This window comes from Chelonia mydas, chromosome 21 (assembly GCF_015237465.2).
Source record: "Chelonia mydas isolate rCheMyd1 chromosome 21, rCheMyd1.pri.v2, whole genome shotgun sequence".
Taxonomy (NCBI): Eukaryota; Metazoa; Chordata; order Testudines; family Cheloniidae; genus Chelonia; species Chelonia mydas.
In genome coordinates, this window is record NC_051261.2 from 3,020,924 (window position 1) to 3,043,398 (window position 22,475).

Below are 22,475 nucleotides of genomic sequence, written 5' to 3' on the forward strand. Positions count from 1 at the left end.
AGGATGGATTGAGAATTCAGAATTTGGCCCTGAATTCAAGAAAACCTTTAGGTCAACCTCACGGAAGGCAATAAAATTTCCCTCTCCACTGATTTTTTTCTCGTATGTTGTCAGTTTGGGTTAAAGAATGACTGGGAAAATATAACTGTGGTTATTCTAGTCATCTGATTAACCTCGGCTCTACAGGAAAATTCAAATTTAAGGGACCATTTCAGGAAAAATTGAACTACATTACATAGAGCTAGGGTGAGCATGAGGCACACAAACAAGGATTGAGGCAGTTCTTACAGCAGCACCGTTTGGTTTTACGGTGACAAGTCTTTAATTCCCAGGATTGTATAAATTCATTGCAAAGAAGTGTTCTCATAAGGAATCGTCCTATCCCTTTTCTTTCCTTGAGAGGTGCTGATTCCAAGAGTGACTAACCACATGACTCATGTTATAGGTCTCTCATGCACTGAACAATAGTAAAAATACTATTTTAAGTTGGCTTTTAAATACTATCCCCATAAGGATACATTTGCAATTTATGCAACAAGTAAGCAGGGAGGGGGAAGAAACAAGCCATTAGTTTGAGTCTCTCTGAAATTCTAAGCATTTAAGTCTTTTTAATTTTAGATCAGGCACAATTTGATTTAGGCCAAGGACTTTTCTCTCTGACCTTCAGAACATATTAAGCAATGGTGTATTTCCACCCACCTCCGTTTTCTTCTGTTTCCGTGTTCCTGCTCAAACTGAAGACACGGGCAGCAGTTGACCTACAAGAAGGATTCAATGTGAGCTGTAGTCTCAGCAGAGGGAAGCATTTCCTTGCCCCTGAGGTTGACACAATCCTGCGCCAGAGAAGCAGGTTAGCAATCACACCCCTGGGGGAATGGTCATGGCAGATCACTCTGATGTTTTCTGAACAACGCAAGGCCAAGGTGTACTTCAGTATTCAATAGATGGAAACCAGTGAACGGTTCCTTCTAGCACATAATTAAATATGAATTATGACACAAAGATTGCTGTTGTGCAATTAGAATTTGTTAGCACCCTTGGTGGCTGCATCAGCATAGAATCGTAGACTATCAGGGCTGGAAGGGACCTCAGGAGGTCATCTAGTCCAACCCCCTGCTCAAAGCAGGACCAAACCCCAACTAAATCATCCCAGCCAGGGCTTTGTCAAGCCTGACCTTAAAAACCTCTAAGGAAGGAGATTTCACCACCTCCCTAGGTAACCCATTCCGGTGCTTCACCACCCTCCTAGTGAAAAAGTTTTTCCTAATATCCAACCTAAACCTCCCCCACTGCAACTCGAGACCATTACTCCTTGTTCTGTCATCTGCTACCACTGAGAACAGTCTAGATCCTTCCCCTTTGGAACCTCCTTTCAGGTAGTTGAAGGCCGCTATCAAATCCCCCCTCATTCTTCTCTTCTGCAGACTAAATAATCCCAGTACCCTCAGCCCCCCCTCGTAAGTCATGTGCTCCAGTCCCCTAATCATTTTTGTTGCCCTCCGCTGGACTCTCTCCAATTTTTCCATGTCCTTCTTGTAGTGTGGGGCCCAGAACCGGACACAGTACTCCAGACGAGGCCTCACCAATGTCGAATAGAGGGGAACGATCATGTCCCTCGATCTGCTGGCAATGCTCCTACTTATACAGCCCAAAATGCCGTTAGCCTTCTTGGCAACAAGGGCACACTGTTGACTCATATCCAGCTTCTCGTCCACTGTTACCCCTAGGTCCTTTTCTGCAGAACTGCTGCCAGTGCATGAGATTCTTCCATCCTAAGAGCAGGACTCTGCACTTGTCCTTGTTGAACCTCATCAAATTTCTTTTGGCCCAATCCTCTAATTTGTCTAGGTCCCTCTATATCCTATCCCTACCCTCCAGCATATCTACCACTTCTCCCAGCTTAGTGTCATCTGCAAACTCAAGGACTGAATCAGCTATGGATGTGAATGCTCCCCAGTTTATCCATCCATCTCAGCTTCCTTCTGGGAAAGAGTGAGGGGCACTGGAGGGGGGTCCTGCAGAGAGATTGCATCCCTATTGCATGTGCTGGAGGGGTTCTCTGCTGTGCAGAGACACAGCATGAGAAGAAAGCCTGTTGTGAGACTTCCAAGCCAGTTTTGCGGACTCAGAAGGTTCAGTTAGATTCATCTGAACCATTTGGTGCTTTTCTGTACTTACTCTGATTTCCCAGCAGTCTGAAGTTCATTCGTTTCTAATTTCTATGGCTGTCAAGCCAATGGCCCCAGTCTCCAGTTAGTGTGAAGTGGTGTAACCCCAGTGAAGTCAACAACGGCTTATGCCACCTGAGGATCCAGCTCAACACTTTAACCATCCCCTAAATGAATATAGGAAAAATAAGAAAGCTTGAGGGGGAAAAAAGGCACATTTTAATTCCCTGCAGAATCTAAAGAGTTAAGTTACATGCAGAAGCAACAGTCCGTGATTTTAAGTTCAGCAGCTTGAAAAAAGCTGTGTGCACACTGAAAATATATTTATCCAATATGCTAACAAGGGTCTTTGGATGGGGAAGGAATAAGTCAAGGGGCATGCATACAAGAACCAACTTTACGTTAGACTCCCAATGTTATTACCCCTTTTCAGAAACCTGACATTTTTAGAAGCAGGAGACAGCTGACAGAGGTGTCAATAAGCTAATTTGTGGCTTGTTAGAGTGTTACACTTGTTTACTGGCATTTAACTAGACAAGACATTGATGTTAAGGCAATGGGCGGAGGGAAGATGTCTGAGCCAGTAGTGTGTCTTGCTGGAAAATTAATTTGCATCTTCTTTATGCCCCAGACTGCGGAGATAATCCGTTACTAAAGCACTGACGTTCCGCTGAAAATGAAATCAGGAGCATGGAGCAGTCAGCAGGTCCTTGAGTAGAGACCCAGTTTCGTTTTAATTTAAGGCTCACACTAGACTGCTAACAAGTTCATTTTGTCCTAGAAAGTTTTAAAAGGAAGAACAACGTTTTCTGACAAGAATGGCTTTGTTAACAACCAAGAACAGGAGTAGCTTGTGGCTAAAGAATAAATGTTGTTGGAAAGCTTAGCAACAGCTCATGCAGCACCTAATGTCATCATCTGCCTCTGAAGGATAGCACTGTATTGTCAGGATTATGTGAAGTCATCCTGCATACTGTTTACAACCCTTGCCCCCACCCCACGCCCCCTTTGTGCATTATCTTCCTGCATGGAGGGCAATTCATCCCTGTTTTGGTTCGCCGCTACAGTGTATGATTAAAAGTCTGTAAATGCCAGTTATTTATTACTATAACTACTTCTGAAAAGTAACAGTGTATATTGAGTCTTCATATGGTGCAGAAAGCAGTGGATTTGGCAGGGAGAGTAGTAGCAGTGTAGACTGGCCAATGGGCCACATTCTGTTCTCATTTATACGAGTATTAATCAGAAGTAGCTCCACTGATGCTAATGGGATTAATCTGGATTTCCACTGGTGAAAATTAGACCACAAATCAGTGCAATAAGTAGTTGATATACATTAGCCATGTCGGTCATTTCTCCCATTAAAATCATGAGACTAGACCTATTATGTCTGCAACCAAATGTACCCACAGAGAAGATCAAATTAAGGCAATCCGGGACCCTAAGCACAATGAACATGGGGCCCCTGTTAGTCCCATGGCCATCCTGTAGCCATGCATCTCCTTGGGGTGGTAGCAGGATTCAGAGTTAAGGTGAATGGAGCACCTCTGGGAGCTCAGGTTTCAGACTGTCAGCAGACTCTGGCAGGCATGGGGTTACACTCAGTTCCTATTTTCAAACTATTCTTCACGTCTATATGGGCAAGAAATAATATTTTTAAAAAATCAAAACTGAGATTCTGACTTCATGGGATTTCAATCACTGGGGCCCTAGACACAAACCTAGGGAATATATGCCTTAATTCAGCCCTGCTTGAAATTATAGTTTTTAAAATGGATATATGCATAGACTTTTAAATATGGTAGAAAAACAGTGAGGGTCACACTGACCTGCTATTCTGGAGGTCTTTGCCGGTCCTTTCACTGGTGCATGGGCAACCTCGGTTTGAATTACCCCCTAAAAGATACAGATATTTAGGTAAGAAAAACAAATCAAAAGTACTTCCAAACAACTCCACCTCAGCAAGCATGATGGACCTGACCCCCAGCAGCAAGGAATAAACAAGGTACAAAGAAATGTCAGGAACCATTCAAGCTAACGATGGAAAAGATGGCCTGGATGCTCCAAAACAGCAGTTCTCAAACTGTGGGTTGCCACTCCAAAGTGAGTCTCGACGCTGTTTTAATGGGGTCATCAGGGCTGGCTTACATTTGCTGGGGCGCAGGGCCAAAACCCAAGCCCCACTGCCCAGGTGGCAGGGCTCAGGTTACAGACCCCCTGCCTGGGGCAGAAGCCCTTGAGCTTTGGCTTTGCCCCCCTCCACCCGGGGTGATGGGGCTCAGGCTTCGTCCCCCCCTCCTGGGGTTGTGTAGTAATTTTTGTTGTCAGAAGGGGGTCGTAGTGCAATGAAGTTTGAGAACCCTTGCTCCAAAACATCTCCTCCTTGTCAGTGCCAGATTTCACTAGCAGAGGGAATGACAAGCAGTGATGCACAAGGCAACTAACTTGCTGCAGCCTGGGAATCTATCAGACCTGTAAAAAAGGCTGTACCTAGACAATTGCAGTTTATCATATCTGCTATTCCTCCCTTTTTAAGAACAGCACTTTATCCAAGTGGGTATAGGTGTCTGGTCCTATGACAGAAATATGCCCCAGATCATGATCTCATTGTAATACATTTCCACAGTATTTTCAGATGTGCAACTAGCCCATGTCTAGCTTAGTATTGTTTTCTTTTGTTTTATAGAATTTAGCGGTGATACAAGGTACACCCAGGTCGTTTTTCCAGATTTATTGTGACGCTAAAATGTTTGCACTTGCCATTGCCTCCAAAGCCAAGTAATATGCTATGTAGCCAACATTCCATCCCTTGCTCACTGCTTCTCAAAAGATAGTGGTATGCATGCATGCTGTTTCTCATTACTGTGAGATAAGCCTCTCAGAGCTGTTTTTACTGGGCCTTCATGAGTTAGGAAAATTGTTCTGCAACTAACACAGGGCTCATTCCTACAGCCCTTACTCCCATGAGTGGTTCTTCCCCTTGAAGCCTGAGAATAGTCCGACTAGAGCCAGTGGAACTATTCAGGATTTGGATCATGTTTGCAACAAAATGTCCCAATACGTCAATAGTAACTTTTTAAAAAACGTAATAAATGGTTTCTTGTAAATGAATTGAAGTAGCATGTGAATGGAAACATTCACCACCCTTCACTGCTATTAGTGGGATTTAAATGGTTATACTGCTTTCCAAAATCATCATTTCTCTTACCACAGCTCCTGGAAGACCCAGTTATGGACCAGAACCCATTGCGCTAGGCACTGTACAAACAGGAGAAAAGATGGTTCCTGCCCCAAGGAGCTTACAATCTTATGTTGCCTTGGAGGCTCTGCAATCTTATCCTATAGCCATGTTTGAATGGCAATACATTTGAGAGCTTTCATTATCAACTGGGTTTTAAAAAACCCTATGTTTTAACAGAGGCTGAGTCCTACAAGGGGCTGAGCACTCTAGTCCCAATCCAAGAAGGCATTTAGTACATGCTTAACTTTAAGCACATTAGCATTCCTCTAGACTTCACTGGGACCATTTATATGCTTGAAGCTGAACATGTGCTTAAGTAATTTCCTGGATCCAGGCCAGAATGGTCAGCACCTTGAAGTATCCAGCTGTCAGTGCTTAAATATGGAATACGTTAGACCATGCTGGCTCTGTTTAGATCCATAATGCAATGTTTCATAGTGGGTATCTACTAGGCATGCAGCTGGAATGAAATCATGGCTCTGCAACCATGATCTGGTCAGCTCCTGCCATTCGCCATGGGACTCGTCTTCCACCAGGGACTAAGCGATCATGAGAATTCATCTAGCAGAGTTGCCCGTTCCTTTGCATATACATCTGAGCTCCTTGGTTGAGTTATCTGCTCAGTCAAGGATTATTTTTGGATTTCCCTTCATCAAAAACCTACGCCTTATCAAATGGAAATCAGAATCCATTTCTCAGATCAGCAGCTTGGATCAAAGCTGAGGAGGAGTGGAGGTCACATAAGATGCAGACACGGTTATAAATATGTGCCTTGCTTTTTCCCCATAATCTTTAGGAATAAGGGCCTGACCCTGAACAGAGCTTAATACCGCCTGTGTGGTGCTGCATGCTCTCAACGCTTAATGAAGAGAATAACTAAGATAATGGCCTATGGCTTTATCAGTTGTGTGATGTGTCACATAAGATACTGCAAAAATTCTTTCCCATCCCATCTCTTCTTTGTGCTCACATACATGCATTATATGTTAGTTACAGTTACAGTGGGGGACTGAAATCAGAACTCCTTGGTTTGACCCGATATGTGATCTTTGACAATTCACTGAACTCTGTTCCTCAACTTACCCATTGCTAAAAATAAAGACGACCAGTCTGATCAAAGCTTTCAAATTGTTGGCGATAATAGGCATCAAACATTTCAGTGTAGACGGGCAGTGTAGAGTATTTCAGTATTTCAGTGTAGAGTATTTTCATTTTCCTGTTTTACCGGTTTGACTAATAACCCTTCACAGCCTCAAAGGCATATTATGAGGGCTGATTAAAGTCTGTAAACACAGATATTCAAGTCAAAGGTGCCATGGAATTGTGAAGGGTTACCAGTTTCAATCAATATTAAAGTTCTCATCCCATCATTCTCTATTTGAAATCAATAACATGTTCAAATGGAAAACAGATTCACCCAAATTCCTGTTTAAGCTGGTTTGCCCTTAAAACTCGGCTACATCATTCTGGGATCTACTGTTTTTTCTGACACACAGCTGGGGCTTGTCTATACTGGGGAAACGTGTTGTGTTCATGATGCTAAAAGTGATTTTGGCCAACACATTCAACAGTGACTAGTGCTTCTGTGTGCTTCAATTTGAGACTCTTAAAAGGTCTAATTTTCAGAGGGTGGGTCCTCAGCCCTTTCTGAAAATCATGTTCTTTTAAGAAGTCTCCATCTGGGCATCCAAAATTAAGGCATTGAAATTTCTAGCCACTTCTGAACATTTTGCCGTTTGCCCTTAGGGTGGAGGAGGACAGTTGTATTTTAAAAGGTGTTAGTTGATTGTGCTTATCCTTATCCTTGCCTGTATTACTAAGGGCAAAATTGTGTTTAACATTATGTGAGCTAACATGTTTTGTAACAGTGCCTTTTGCCTGTATAGATCATAGAATCATAGATATTATCAGGTTGGAAGGGACCTCAGGACGTCATCTAGTCCAACCCCCTGCTCAAAGTAGGACCAATCCCCAACTAAATCATCCCAGCCAGGGCTTTGTCAAGCCTGACCTTAAAAACCTCTAAGGAAGGAGATTCTACCACCTCCCTAGGTAATCCGTTCCGGTGCTTCACCACCCTCCTAGTGAAAAAGTTTTTCCTAATAGCCAGCCTAAACCTCCCCCACTGCAACTTGAGACCATTACTCCTTGTTCTGTCATCTGCTATCACTGAGAACAGTCTAGATCCATCCTCTTTGGAACCCCCTTTCAGGTAGTTGAAGGCCGCTATCAAATCCCCCTCATTCTTCTCTTCTGCAGACTAAATAATCCCAGTACCCTCAGCCCCCCCTCGTAAGTCATGTGCTCCAGTCCCCTAATCATTTTTGTTGCCCTCCACTGGACTCTCTCCAATTTTTCCACATCCTTCTTGTAGTGTGGGGCCCAAAACTGGACACAGTACTCCAGATGAGGCCTCACCAATGTCGAATAGAGGGGAACGATCATGTCCCTCAATCTGCTGGCAATGCTCCTACTTATACAGCCCAAAATGCCGTTAGCCTTCTTGGCAACAAGGGCACACTCTTGACTCATATCCAGCTTCTCGTCCACTGTCACCCCTAGGTCCTTTTCTGCAGAACTGCTGCCTAGCCATTCAGTCCCTAGTCTGTAGCGGTGCATGGGATTCTTCCGTACCAAGTGCAGGACTCTGCACTTGTCCTTGTTGAACCTCATCAGGTTTCTTTTGGCCCAATCCTCTAATTTGTCTAGGTCCCTCTGTATCCTATCCCTACCCTCCAGCGTATCTACCTCTCCTCCCAGTTTAATGTCATCTGCAAATTTGCTGAGGGTGCAGTCCATTCCATCCTCCAGATCATTAATGAAGATATTGAAAAAAACCGGCCCCAGGACCGACCCTTGGGGCACTCCGCTTGATACCGGCTGCCAACTAGACATGGAGCCATTGATCACAATCCATTGAGCCCGATGAGCTAGCTAGCTTTCTATCCACCTTATAGTCCATTCATCCAGCCCATACTTCTTTAACTTGCTGGCAAGAATACTGTGGGAGACCGTGTCAAAAGCTTTGCTAAAGTCAAGGAATAACACGTCCACTGCTTTCCCCTCATCCACAGAGCCAGTTATCTCGTCATAGAAGGCAATTAGATTAGTCAGGCATGACCTGCCTTTGGTGAATCCATGCTGACTGTCCCTGGTCACTTTCCTCTCCGCTAAGTGCTTCAGGATTGATTTGGGGACCTGCTCCATGATTTTTCCAGGGACTGAGGTGAGGCTGACTGGCCTGTAGTTCCTGGATCCTCCTTCTTCCCTTTTTTAAAGATGCGCACTATATTTGCTTTTTTCCAGTCGTCCGGGATGCCTGAGCAATATTTTTATATTCCTCCCTGGTCATTTGTCCAATCTTCCACTTCTTGTAAGCTTCTTTTTTGTGTTTAAGATCAGCAAGGATTTCGCTGTTAAGCCAAGCTGGTCGCCTGCCATATTTACTATTCTTTCTACACATTGGGATGGTTTATTCCTGTAACCTCAATAAGGATTCTTTAAAATACAGCCAGCTCTCCTAGTCTCCTTTCCCCCTCATGTTATTCTCCCAGGGGATCCTGCCCATCAGTTCCCTGAGGGTGTCAATGTCTGCTTTTCTGAAGTCCAGGGTCCATATTCTGTTGCTCTCCTTTCTTCCTTGTGTCAGGATCCTGAACTCGACCATCTCATGGTCACTGCCTCCCAGGTTCCCCTCCACTTTTGCTTCTCCTACTAATTCTTCCCAGTTTGTGAGCAGCAGGTCAAGAAGAGCTCTGCCCCTAGTTGGTTCCTCCAGCACTTGCACCAGGAAATTGTTCCCAACACTTTCCAAAAACTTCTTAGATAAGATGCAAGAGGCCCTCCCTTGTACTGCACAGCGCTCATGGTCATGTTTTGAACATCAGTACAATTTACTGTGATTAGTGACTCATTCTGGCATCTCAGATGGGTGGAGCTTGCTACTTCTTTTTTTCCCAGTTTGAGCCCAGTTTATACCTTCATCTGCATCACTTGGTTAAAGTGGTGTTTTTGTAGGCATAAGGTATAATCTATATTGCTGGTGGGGGTGATCTAGTATACATTTACTGTTGAGCAGATTTTTTCTAGTGTAACAAAGACTTTGGGGGGGAGGGATAGCTCAGTGGTTTGAGCATTGGCCTGCTAAACCCTGGGTTGTGAGTTCAATCCTTGAGGGGGCCATTTAGAAATCTGGGGCAAAAATTGGGGATTGGTCCTGCTTTGAGCAGGGGGTTGGACTAGATGATCTCCTGAGGTCCCTTCCAACCCTGATATTCTATGATTCTATGACAAACAAAACACAAAGCCCAAAGCCAGGGAACTCCATTCTTTTCAGAAACTGAGGGTCTTGCAAACAAGCAAAGATCATTAACAACTGGATCTTGGCAAAAGGCCTGAACCTACCAAAATCCTTTCAATTGGGTGCGGATTGGATTGGTCTTCAAGCTTGTTAGGAAGCAAAGACTCAGCTACACTTCTGTGATTCAACTCTGGTCAAGAGATTTTCAAGCTCAAAAAGATGCGAGCATTAATCTCTCTTCCATGCCAATTGAGGCGCTTAAATGGGAGATTTTCCAGTCCTGAAGTACTGCATTTAACACAAGACTTATCCAAAAATACTAACATAATTCCCTTTCAAGTTATCAGCCATTGCTTCTGTCCTGAGCAAGTTTAAGATAATGGAATAATGAAAGTCTTCTTTGTATATCAAAGGTCTCCACTGAGTCTTAAGATTTGAATTCCAGGTTAGTCTTTATTTAACAATTCACTCACACCCACAAAGAGCCTCCCCCCTTAGCTAAGAGACTGCATTTAGACATAACTAGGCAGAAATAATGATCATAGAGGATCAAATAATTCACAAGTCAGATTAAGCCTGAATCTTAGTTATACAATTTATCAGCAAGTGAAATTATTTTTAATCTATTTCAAGAGAAACACATAAATCCAGTGTTGCTTATTGGCATTTGTATCCATAGTGTCTCTCGGCACTGGGAGCTATGGATTGACTTGCGGCCGGCATCTCTCTCTGGCATGTTTTGTTTGAGGCCAATGAATCTGAATGGTCTCTGCACAGACCCTGTCTGCCATTAGGAAACAAGCTGAAAGATAAAGGTGGAGTTGGAGGTTTTTCACATTGTATCAACCCAAAAGTCAGAGTCCATGTTTTTCTAAGTGAGTTGGCCTTGCTGAAAGATGCCAGACTGATCGCCTTGTACACTGACGTGTTTAATTTATCCACAAGCAGGGACGTGGCAGTGCTGGCTTCCACTCAGTCTGGCAGCGTGCATCAGCCCTGCTTGGGAGGGACCTATTCCAGGTCTCAGAGGGCAGAGTAATCTCCATAATCTCAGCTGTGACTTTCAGCAAGAGTGTCAGGCTTGTGGGAAAGAAGATCTACAGAACTGAATAGGGATAAACTGTCAGGATGCAATCATTTAGAAGTTACTCTAAAGACCCCTGGACTCTAATGAGAGCGAGACATGTCCTATTGATTTTATGAATTCTGACAGAGGGAGAGGGCCTGATTCTGCTCTCACTACACACATTTTACACCAGCTGAACTCCATTGGGCTCAGTGGAGTCACTACTGGTTTATACCAGGGTAAATGAAAGCAGTGGTGCCTGCAGCCACATGCATAGTACACATGGCGCATACCATTGGCAGAGGCACCAAATCATCAGCGTTGGGCCTTCCTAAGGCCGCAGCAAGGAATGGCAGCACTGGCCACCCCACTGACCCCCAGGTTTGGCCATGCACCTCCAACATCGTGGTGAGGGGTGGCATGCAGTGCAGGACCAAAACGGAGTGACTGCCATTGGAACTTGGTGCATCGGGGTTGCAGCACCTCTCCTGCTTGGCCCTGTGGCCTCTCCATCCAAATGTGAGCCGCACTGGCACCCCCATGCACAAGGTCGCAATGCCACTCACTCCGTTTTGACACCCCCAGCCTCCATCATGACAGAATGGCTGTGGGGCCAAACCTGCGTGGGCAGCAGGACAGCCAGCACTGCTCCTCCTCACCACCGCTATGGGGCAGGGTCCTGCACCAAGGTTCTCCCACAGGGACCTGCCCAGCCTCGCCCTGCTTCCAGCAGCCCAGGGCCTCTCTGCTCTGCCTGTGGGACTCGCTCAGCAACAGCCTCGAGAGCTGCAGAGAGTGCCCCCTCCGGGAAGTCACCCAGGAGAGGGGTGGCGGGGAGCCCTAGGGCGTGTCATGTGAAAAATGTCTAGGGGCTCCCCTGAATGAGAGCACAATCACACTTACAATTTTATATCATGCAATTAGTCTAATCTGATGGATACTTGTAGCATTGCGTTGGGGACTAGATCCTCCTCAGTACAGATCTATGGAAGCCAATGGAGCAATCACAGAAGGATGTGGCTAGCAGCATTTCTTTAAAAACACAAGCGGATATTGGGCTGAATATATTATAACCTTGCCTCAGCCTGTGTCCTTGAATCCGACTCTCCCTAAAAGGAGATAGGGAGTGCAGACACGTAGAGTAGATGCAATTTCAAAGGGGACAGAGCTTGCTGAACAATGCATTCATCTCCTCTTCAGTGAGACTTTTTGCTATTTTTATCCTCAATGTGACAATTAAGCAGCAGGAGGGGGAAAACTGCATTTTACTAAAAGCAGGGCCTTCCATTTTCATTTTTAATATTTCCCTGGCCTTATGGAAAAGTCTAAAGAGGAAAAGAGCTGCTTAAGTAACTATGTTACTATAGTAACAAAAAGTCCCCCTTACCCAAATCACACCTGTAGGATTGTGGATCATGCAATCACCCTACTGGATGAAAGAAAGGAGCATGGAACTCAAACCCGCCACAACGAGGCTAGAACTTTAGGAATATGTTTTGGAGTCGCTGAGAGTGGCGACTTACAGCCTTGGCTTGCATGCCATCAATGCCACTCCAGCACTCCTTTCCTCCCTCAGGCCCAAATTATCCCTGAGGCTTGTGTAAGGTGTGTGTGGCTGTTTGTGTTGGGAGGAGACAAGGAGCCAGCCCCCTCCCACTTGTACCCCCTCTGCAAGGGGCAGGGGAAGTACAGTTCTTACATTCAGTGATCCAGGGACCACATCCCTGTGTGCCCCAGGAGAAATGGGAAGGAGACAGGGCCTACAGATGTCTGGGTATGAAGAATGGCATATACTGCACTATCCCTTGGAATAATGCACCTTCACATTCCTTCTCAGAAGCACTCGTGTCTCTTGAGGAAGATATTTCCCCTAGCTCCCCCTCAGGGTGGGTCAGCTTTTCTCTGCTCCTAGGGTGGATAGAACAGCGGCTAAGTGCCACAATCAGGCTCTTAGAGAAGAGTGTGCAGGGCTCTGAGCATGTTCTACTTCAGTCTCTAAGCTCAAACTGCTCCAAACCCCAGTCTTAGTTGGATTAGAAATTAGACTCCCTTCCAAGAGGGGGAACAGGTTGGGGCACCTGTGGTCTCCACCTGGAAAAACTGGTGCAGCTGCCCTAAAAGACTGGAATGAAGGATACATTGAAATAAAGAAAAATATTGGCTTTTGAGGAGGCAGAGTGGGCCACTACAGAACAGCCTTGGTCACAAGAGATCTGGTGCCAAGACTTACAAAGGACAGAGGGCTTTGCCTAAGGGCTACAGTCAGCTCTTTAGCTAGGGACTGTGAAATTCTGTCAGCTCAGAGGGTCTCTCCTTTTCTGACTTGTACAACTCCCTCATCTAACTCTGAGAACCTGCCTAATTTAACTGTCCTGTGGAAGGCAGGGTACTCTCTCTGCCCTTGTCAAAGGGGATGCTCAGAAACTCTGCTCATGAGGGCCAAATAGACAGAATCTTCCCCCCCTACCACACAATCTCTTTCTTGTGTCTGCTAACCCAGCCATACCCATTTTAGTGGTAATTAGTGCTGGTAAGTTCCTGCTAATGGCTTCACATTGCTCAGTGTCTCCAATTAAACAAAGAGAAATAAGTTATTGTCCAAGTAGTATGTTAGCAAGAGAATCGAGATTCCTTATGGATCTTAAATTCCGGCGTAACCACAGGTCTCCTGCTCAGGGCCAGCAAATAGGTCCAGGGTATTGCTATTAGTATGTTTCAGAGTAGCAGCCGTGTTAGTCTGTATTCGCAAAAAGAAAAGGAGGACTTGTGGCACCTTAGAGACTAACCAATTTATTTGAGCATAAGCTTTCGTGAGCTACAGCTCTCTTCATCGGATGCATACTGTGGAAAATACAGAAGATGTTTTTATACACACAAATCATGAAAAAATGGGTGTTTATCACTACAAAAGGTTTTCTCTTCCCCGCCCCCACCCCACTCTCCTGCTGGTAACAGCTTATGTGAAGTGATCACTCTCCTTACAATGTGTATGATAATCAAGGTGGGCCATTTCCAGCACAAATCCAGGTTTTCTCCCCACCCACCCCCCCACAAACCCACTCTCCTGTCGGTAATAGATTATCTAAAGTGATCACTCTCCTTACAATTACTATTAGTATGTGTAACACAGTGACAGATGCCAGAGCATTAAGACACTAGGGGTAAATCATCATCATGTTAACTATAATACAGCTTAATTATAATATAGCATGGTTCAGTGGCCTTCTAGGTCCCAGGGATGGGGGCTGAGGTAACCAGCATTCCGTTCCTGGCTCTACGGGCGATGGGCTGGGTGACCTTGGGCAAGTCACTTGCACAGATAGTGAGAGGAGTTGAGTGACTAGGAAGTCAGTGTCAGAACCAGGAAGAGAACCCAGGCCAGGCAGCTTGACCTCTTGCCACCTCTCACCTGTAGATCACATTCCCGGTAGCTATAGCATAATGGTCTGATGTGTTGGGCACTATGTGACGTAAAGGAAAGTGGAACAAAAGAGGTAATAGGCCTGATTCTTCATGCCATCCATACTGTGCAGTCAGTTACACCTGTTTCAGAGTAGCAGCCATGTTAGTCTGTATTCGCAAAAAGAAAAGGAGTACTTGTGGCACCTTAGAGACTAACCAATTTATTTGAGCATAAGCTTTCATGAGCATAAGCTTTCGTGAGCTCATGAAAGCTTATGCTCAAATAAATTGGTTAGTCTCTAAGGTGCCACAAGTACTCCTTTTCTAGTTACACCTGTGTAAAGCACTAACACATCAGAGTAGTAGTCTTCACTCACTCAGCTCAGGAGTTACTGACTACATGAAGTAGAAAGCCCTGGGCAAGCCAGGCCCAATATATACTTGTTTAGTGTATGTGCCAGACACTTGACTGGGGGAACTCATAACCAATAATAAAAAGCAGAATAAATCGGCAAAGCAGAGAAAAAATGTTCCCTGTGGTACAACATTGATTCTCATAAACGAAAGCAAAGCAGGCTGTCTATATTCCTGTTGACATGATTTAACACATACACTTAAAAAAATTAAAGAACAACTTCTTAAATTTGCAGTAAATGTATGGTTCCATAGATCTGATTTACTAGTTATGAGCCACAAAGGACCCACAATTGTAACGTTGACTCAGGCATTGAAACCCTCAGCATGACTCCAGTCTCATAACCATAAAAATAATCCAATCATTTTAAAATGAAACATTTATCATTTTTCTTCTTTAATTGCTTTCTCAGCTTCCAGATAAGTGGGAGGTTGCTTTGATGGTGACCATTTAACACAATGATTTTGAAATTAAAGAGGTGCAAGCGGTACATGCTTTGCTTGGTTTGGTGTTTTGTAATTGTGGTTGGCTCATAATTGTAAAACTTCCCACCTGGGTGGGACTAGAACCTTGCAAAAGAAACCACGCATGGAGTAGTCAGATACTACTTTACCTAGACCACAAGACAATCAAGGGACAGTTTTAGGCAGCACAACACAAACACACACAGGGTTTTCAGCTTAAAGTCAAGAGGCCTGATTGTCCTCTCACTCACTTTTGCCCTGATTTTAACTCCACTAGCTTCAGTGAAGTTATCTGACTTACAGTGCGTAAGAAAGGGGAGAATCAGGCCCGGTTTATTGATAATGAAGAAACTGGATCGTCTTCTGATCTGTGTATCAATTTATCCATCTGTAAAAGAGGTAAAGCAACATGTTCCTACTAACTAGGGATTTTACAAAGCTTAATTCACTGATACTTATGAAGTGCTTGAGAGCCACTGATGATCCTGATGATTCTGAGGGCCTTATTCTGATCGCAGGAACACCCTAAGTGCCAGATCCAGAAAAACTCCGCTGGAGCTAGTGGTGTTACTCTGGACATTTCAGAGAGCCTGAGCACCCACAGCTCCCATTGACTTCCTGGGTGGGTGCTCAGTCAGTACTTCTGAAAACCAGCCTAGCATAGATGAATTCTCCTGCAGAAGAGATCCTGTTTCCCTGCAAAAATCCCTTGTAATAATGGACGTCATTAAAGAAATGCTGAAAATGCGTGATGGAAAAAACAGAGCTGTGTCTAAACGGCTTTCTAGAAAGCATTCGCATAAGCCTTTCAACCAAGTCACAAATTCCATTATCTCACAAGCGGGTCATAAGCATCCATGCAGCTCCACTCCTTGGGCTGCTAATGGACCCTGCACCACCCTTATTTCAGTCAGCCCACCAATCTGCTCCTGAACTGCCCTATGTTCCTGGCTCACCCCAGCTTTGTTTTCCAATCAGACTTTCTCTAGCTGCCTCTCGATACACACCGCCCTGTATGTAATCAGGAATGTTGTTAACACTGGACTCTCATTACTTAAATGCTTGGATGGTGATGATGTGGAGCATGGTCAATTAAGCACAATCCCTGACGAGGTGTTGCAATCGGGCAGCATTACTAGCCAGGGTTTTTTACTTCTCTCGCTGTATGAAAAGAAATTGAGGGAGCATGTGGCAAAGTGCACAGGGAAGAAAAGAATATTGGGTTGAAAAAGCCACAACACATCCCCAGCAATACAGAGCACAATAAATCAAAGCATTGATCTGGAATCACTACTGCCCTTCTAGGGTCATCTCTCTATGCTATCATGGGTGAGCTCTTCTTGAATCATTAAGGTCAGTGGAGTAGAAAAGGCTGCAGCTGCTGGCTGGATAGCAGGGCTTCTGCACATCATCCATGCCATTCCCCTCGCTCCTCCTGGAAGCAAGTGGCAGAATGCAGCTGTCTATGGGGGTTTCATTTCAAGTAGGAAAAAATACAAGTGTACTGGGAAAAACTTAACATGCTGTAAGTTGGAGACAGCCCCAAACCAACCCCCCCTGAACTCCAAGCACCTGCAGACTGTAGCGAAGTGCATATTGAGATAGGATCTGGACTCTGCTCCTTAGGCCTCTCTTCCGCCTAAACGCTACCGCAACTGCCCCCTGGATTTATACACGGAGAGGAGCCAAGCAGGAGCCAAGAGGCTGCTGTCTATCAGAGCCCTTGAGGTGGGACTTCCCAGAGTCTGTGTCCACAGCAGTTGTGAGGTTAGGACTATAATAGAGAACTATATAAAAGAGAACTAGATAAATTCATGGAGGTTAAGTCCATTAATGGCTATTAGCCAGGATGGCTAAGGAATGGTGTCCCCAGCCTCTGTTTCTCAGAGGATGGAGATGGATGGCAGGAGAGAGATCACTTGATCATTACCTGTTAGGTTCCCTCCCTCTGGGGCACCTGGCATTGGCCACTGTCGGCAGACAGGATACTGGGCTGGATGGACCTTTGGTCTGACCCAGTACGGACGTTCTTATGTTCTTCTCGTGTTCTTATGTGAGTAGGGGAATGACAGCCACTATCTTGGCAGGATGGAAGCATGGAGGTATTTACTACCCGGCAGCTCTGCATGCCTGGGATTCAGACCCGCCCTGGGTTTCTAACTAGCAGTGGTGAGAGACAGGCTACTGCACCATGGTCTAGTAGTAGTATATTGCCTATGTGTCTAATAAATATACAGGCAAAAAGAATAACTGAAATATCACAAGGGCAGAATTACCCACCCTTTCCTCTCTTGCAGGGTGTTATTGTTCCATGTGCAGAAAAAATCCATTTGGTATGGAGTGAAACATTTATCACTCTCCAAGCTTTTGTAACTAGTCACTCCCGGTTTTCTTTAAGCCACAAGCAGCCTGGATATCCTGACTGTTCCTGTTAGTAAGGCAAAGCTGTGAAACTCATTCCACATTCTAGAGCCACTTCCACAGCACACTGAAAAACTTAGTGTTATGTGGTACCCAGTGGAATGCTAGAAACAGCCCAACTGGTAAAAAACCAACAACCAATTTTCATCCCTAAACGCAGCATCCTTCAGGCAGGTACCAATTTAGATCAGCTATATCCCCCCAATGGAATTTCATACACACACTAATGTTGTTTGAAATATTTTTTTAAAGCTTGAAGTCCTTTTAAATGATTGATAGGCTCTGCGATTAACAGGGATTGTTATTTGGTATCAAATGCGTAGTTCCTAGCACAATGAGGTCCATAGCTGGTTGAAGTGCTACCACAACTTAAATGATAAATAATAGTAAACGTAAATAGTAAACACCCGATGCATGAAATACAGCTTGAAACGTCTGAGGCATGGTAACCCAAAGGAAGGGCTGGAGAAACTCACAGTGTACTGGCAGCAGATGGCTTCATACTACTCCCCTATTCCCATCCAACTGGCATTGTACTGAGTTGTCAGATTTATCACAAAGAGAAAACATACAGACGGTATGTATTTCTTAACACCTTGATCAGGGGCTGAACGTTGTCAGTTCCAGGGCACGGCCTTACGAGTGATAAAATATATATATATTAGCTAGACATACAAGTCTGAAAATTATTTGAACTCCTCATTCTGCTGTGCCTAAGGCATGGAGAGATTTTATGGGAAATGATAGATAGGCGTTACCACATTTGTTGGACAACTGATAGAAACTGCTCATGACTTTCCTTCATTTATTCACTTTTACTATCTAGGGTGGGTGTTCACATGTCATAATGAGAGATACATTAGAAGTGCTACAGGGTGAATGGATAGATAGTTCTACTCCCTGAATAACAAATAGAAGGTGGATAAGGTCATATCTTTTATTAGACCAACTTTTGTTGGTGAGAAACAAGCTTTCGAGCTCCGGAGAGCTCAAGCATCTCTGTTTCACCAACAGAGGTTGGTCCAATAAAATATATTACCTCATTCATTTTGTCCCTCTTATATCCTGGGACCAACACAGCTACCTCAACACTGCAAATGGATAGATAGATTGATAGTTCTTCTACCTGAATTACAAAAATCACACCCTGGTTAAGTATCTTAATGTGATATAGATAGATTGATTAATCGATCGATCAGTCACTGCTTTGTACTTTTATACAGCACCTTTCATCCAAGCAGTTTATAAACACTTATAAATTCTCACAACAGCCGTTTTTGGTCAGTAAAAATTATTATACCCATTTTATTGATGGGAAACTAAGGAACAGAGAACTTTAAGAGACTTAGCTGAGGTCTGAAAGGACTCAGTGACAGAAGCAGACATACATTCAAGCAGCTGTGCCTTCCAGGTGCCTCTGAGCACTAGACTATAACTGTTTAGATTGCAAAGACGGACTCCTTAGTTTAATCAAATGAGTGACACTTCCTTAATCTACCCAGAATTTTTCACAAGATTCGATCTTAGCAGGGATTGGCAGAGTCTATAGGGCCCAATCATACTACAAAGCTACAGTATTATAGCAAGCCGTAATTTTAAACTAGCAAGCCAGATTTATTGCTGTAACTGTCATTACAAAATGCTTACACAGCATGGGCTTGAAGTCAATGCAATATCTACATGAAGAAGTAATGCATGATAGTACCTAATGTAAAGAATAAGCAATAGAAGTACAAGACAGAAATACAGACTATAAATACAGAACAAATAATCATGCAAGCTACAGTCAATGTCAGCGTTTAAAACCAGTGATTGTTTCAGTTATTTCCCTGAGAATATCTCATGTTCTAGTGTTTGCTGATTCTACTTTTCATTAATAGAGCATGACAAGCGTCCCATAAAGATTTAACAAAACAGAGAGTAAATACATTAAGGTCTTGGGACAGAATCCTGCTCAAGTTGTACTCTATAGCACTGTCAGCAAGATAGATAGATAGATAGATAGATAGATAGATAGATAGATAGATAGATAGATAGATAGATAGATAGATAGATAGATAGATAATTGTGTAGGACTGATCTCTTAACCCTCCATAAGCTTTTGTATAGCAAAGTAGTTCTAGAGTTATTCTCAAGTAGATGACATGTATACTATTTTGATACAGAACAAATAATTTTAAAAATGATTCTGATCCAATAGGTAAGCATTTTCTCAGAAGAACAGAGCTGAAATCATTTGCAGTTTTTTTCTCTATTACAGTTCTTTTCATTCTCAAAATGCTTTTCAAAACATTTGGCAAATAATCATTTATTCATTCATTCATTCATTCACTTAGCCCTCTCCTCCTCCCTTTTGAGGTGGATAAGTATTATTTTGCCCATTTTATATGGATGTAAACTGAGACACAGAGAGGCTAAGCAATTTGCCTCAAGGTTACACAGCAAGCTGGTGGCATAGCCAAGAGTGGATACAGGACTCCCTACTTCCTACTCAAACCACTAGACCACATTCTGTGGTTCATCTTTAGTTTCTGACAGTTGAACATTTAAAAAATACTGAAAAAAATACTTTATTTTAGATCAAACAGGAAGGAGTTAAATGTTAATCAAAATGCTTAATGACGTCTGATATAGTTTGCAATGTAGAGGCAGTATTAAATAGTGGTTAGGGATTGGGGCTGGGAATCAGGACTCCTGGGATCTATTCCTAATGATATCAGCTAATCACAGTGTTATTTTGTACCAGACATAACATTCCTGTGTGCTGATATGGGCACCTCTAAAAGGATATGATGATACATACCTACTGTCCGTGGGTTTTGTGAGCCCAGGGCTGTGTGTAAAGTGTTTTAAGAGTCTCATATGAAAGGTATTATAATAATGCAGGCTGAGATATTCAAACTCACCCAGGAGATTTGGATTTACCTTAATGTAAAGTGGGGCTGGAATTTTCAGATGACCGTAAGTGAGCTAGGTACCTATCTCCCATTGAAAATCAGTGAAACTGGGTGCCTAACTCCATTGGATTTTATGAAAAATCCCAGTCTGGGAGTCCCTGAGGCAGCTTTGAAATTTTCAGCCCTATTAATTTGCTGGTGGGGTGGGTGGTCAAAAGAACCTCAGGATGGCCATAGCTGATCAGACTATATGTTTGTTTTAAAACCTGCTGCCTATTAATTTCATTGGGTGACCCCTGCTTCTTGGGTTATGTGAAGGAGTAAATTACATTTCCTTATTCACATTCTCCATTGTCCCTTCTCCTGCTCCTGTCCATTTGCTTTGCCAAACAGTGATGACATGTTATCTAGCTGACTCAAGATGTTCTCATTATTTTTAATAACTTCTCTTCATCTAGCATTTAAAACAGCTTCCATGTTTGTTTCCAAATATCTGCTAGCAGGAGATGCCTGGTGTAAAATATGTATCCAAATTTCCATCGCTCTCTTCACATCAATGTATGAAATAATTAATGAACCTGCCTTCCTGAACTGACTTTATTAATCTGCAGCTCCCTAAATATGAGTTGTATGGAATTTGGTGAAGGTTATACAAGTCACTGAAGAAAAAGCAGAATACTTTCTTAAACAATGCTGTATTTTAGCCCATACAATTGTATGAATCTTTGTCCACACACTGTAAAAGGGCAGGCATTGAACAATTTTGCACAGGACTGGTAAGTAACTGATCATGATTTCATTCTCCATAACAGCTACATGTAATCAAATTGATTTTAACTTAATTGTTTACAGTAACAATTTGCAATATAAAGATATGACCCTGAGAACTAATTTATGTTCAAGCCAAAGGTAAACACATCAGTAACTGTCATTTGCTTTTCTTGTCTACCATATCCAAATGGGAAAAATAATTTGATATTTGATCAAGGTCTCCAGAATAGCCACAATCTTGCTGTGCAACTTGCACAACTCCTGTAAAAGTGAGCAGTAGTTTTTTAGTTTTATTAGTCGGTGATCCAGGAAAGCACTTAACATGCACATAACTCTAAGCAACTGTGCAGTCTTTTGACAGCCTGAGATTTTCAGGCTGGTCTTTCCAGCTTCTAGAGTTAACCCAGACTAACTGGTACCAGTTATGTATGAATCTTACCACCTACCCCTAATTAGCAGAACCTCTCTGTAGAAGAGGCTATATCATTCTATGGACTATCCTCCATTTTGGATTTTCTTTCCAAACCAACCATGATTCAGCAAAGCAGCTGGCAGCAGGTTGATTTCACTTTTTAACCAACATGATCTGGGGTAGAAAGACTTGACAGAGGGTGAAAAGGAGGTGCCAAGTGATAGGATGCAGTATGCCCCTCCCTGTGCCAACCCAGTGCCCCTCTCTCAAATCAGAAAGGAACATAGAGTAAGGGGAGGAAAGTACAAATGCGCCCAAACCTCAACGTTTGGATCCATACGCTGATTCAGACTTTCTCAGAGTTCCCAGGAGCTCAGCAGTGAGATTTTGGCTTGGACCCAGTCCTAGAGAAAAAGGAAGTAAGGGAAAGAAATTAATTGTTTGCACCCTATGACAGAGTAATCTCTGCTATGCTGGGAGGCCATTGGCTAACAGGCAGTATTACTAGTATTATCTAAACCTGCATTCTTATCCTGCTTGCTGTCTCTGTGGTTGAGCCGTACTTTAAGCTGTGCTGTATTACTAAAGGGCCTATGCTCTAGGCTAACTTTCTTCTTCAGGTGCTCACCTTGAAGCTGATGTCCTTTCTCTATTCACACAGTGACAGCAGGGGCAGCAGCAGTGTACCTCACTGTTGCCCTGGAGGGACCATGCCAAGAGGCTGAGAGAGATATTTTGTCTCTATGGCCTACTTGACACTCAGTATCGCTTCTGAGACTGTCAGCCTGGGTGCAATAATGCTAATAACAATAATAACTGTATACATTTAGATTGCAGTAAAAGTCTCAAACAGACTGAACCCCATTGCGCTAGGCGCTGCACAGAGCTTACCTTCTAAAAGACAACACAAAAAACGTG

The 22,475-nt window shown here is 43.5% G+C and overlaps 1 long non-coding RNA gene across 1 annotated transcript; it reads right to left on the reverse strand.

The window, feature by feature from the left end:
* Nucleotides 1-701: 701 nt before the first annotated feature.
* Nucleotides 702-22,238, reverse strand: LOC122463472. Its single transcript, XR_006286886.1, has 4 exons — nucleotides 21,878-22,238; nucleotides 3,998-4,064; nucleotides 2,179-2,335; nucleotides 702-758 (listed from the first exon to the last, which is right to left on the reverse strand). It is a non-coding gene; the product is annotated as an uncharacterized LOC122463472 (long non-coding RNA).
* Between the last annotated feature and the right edge of the window lie 237 nt (nucleotides 22,239-22,475).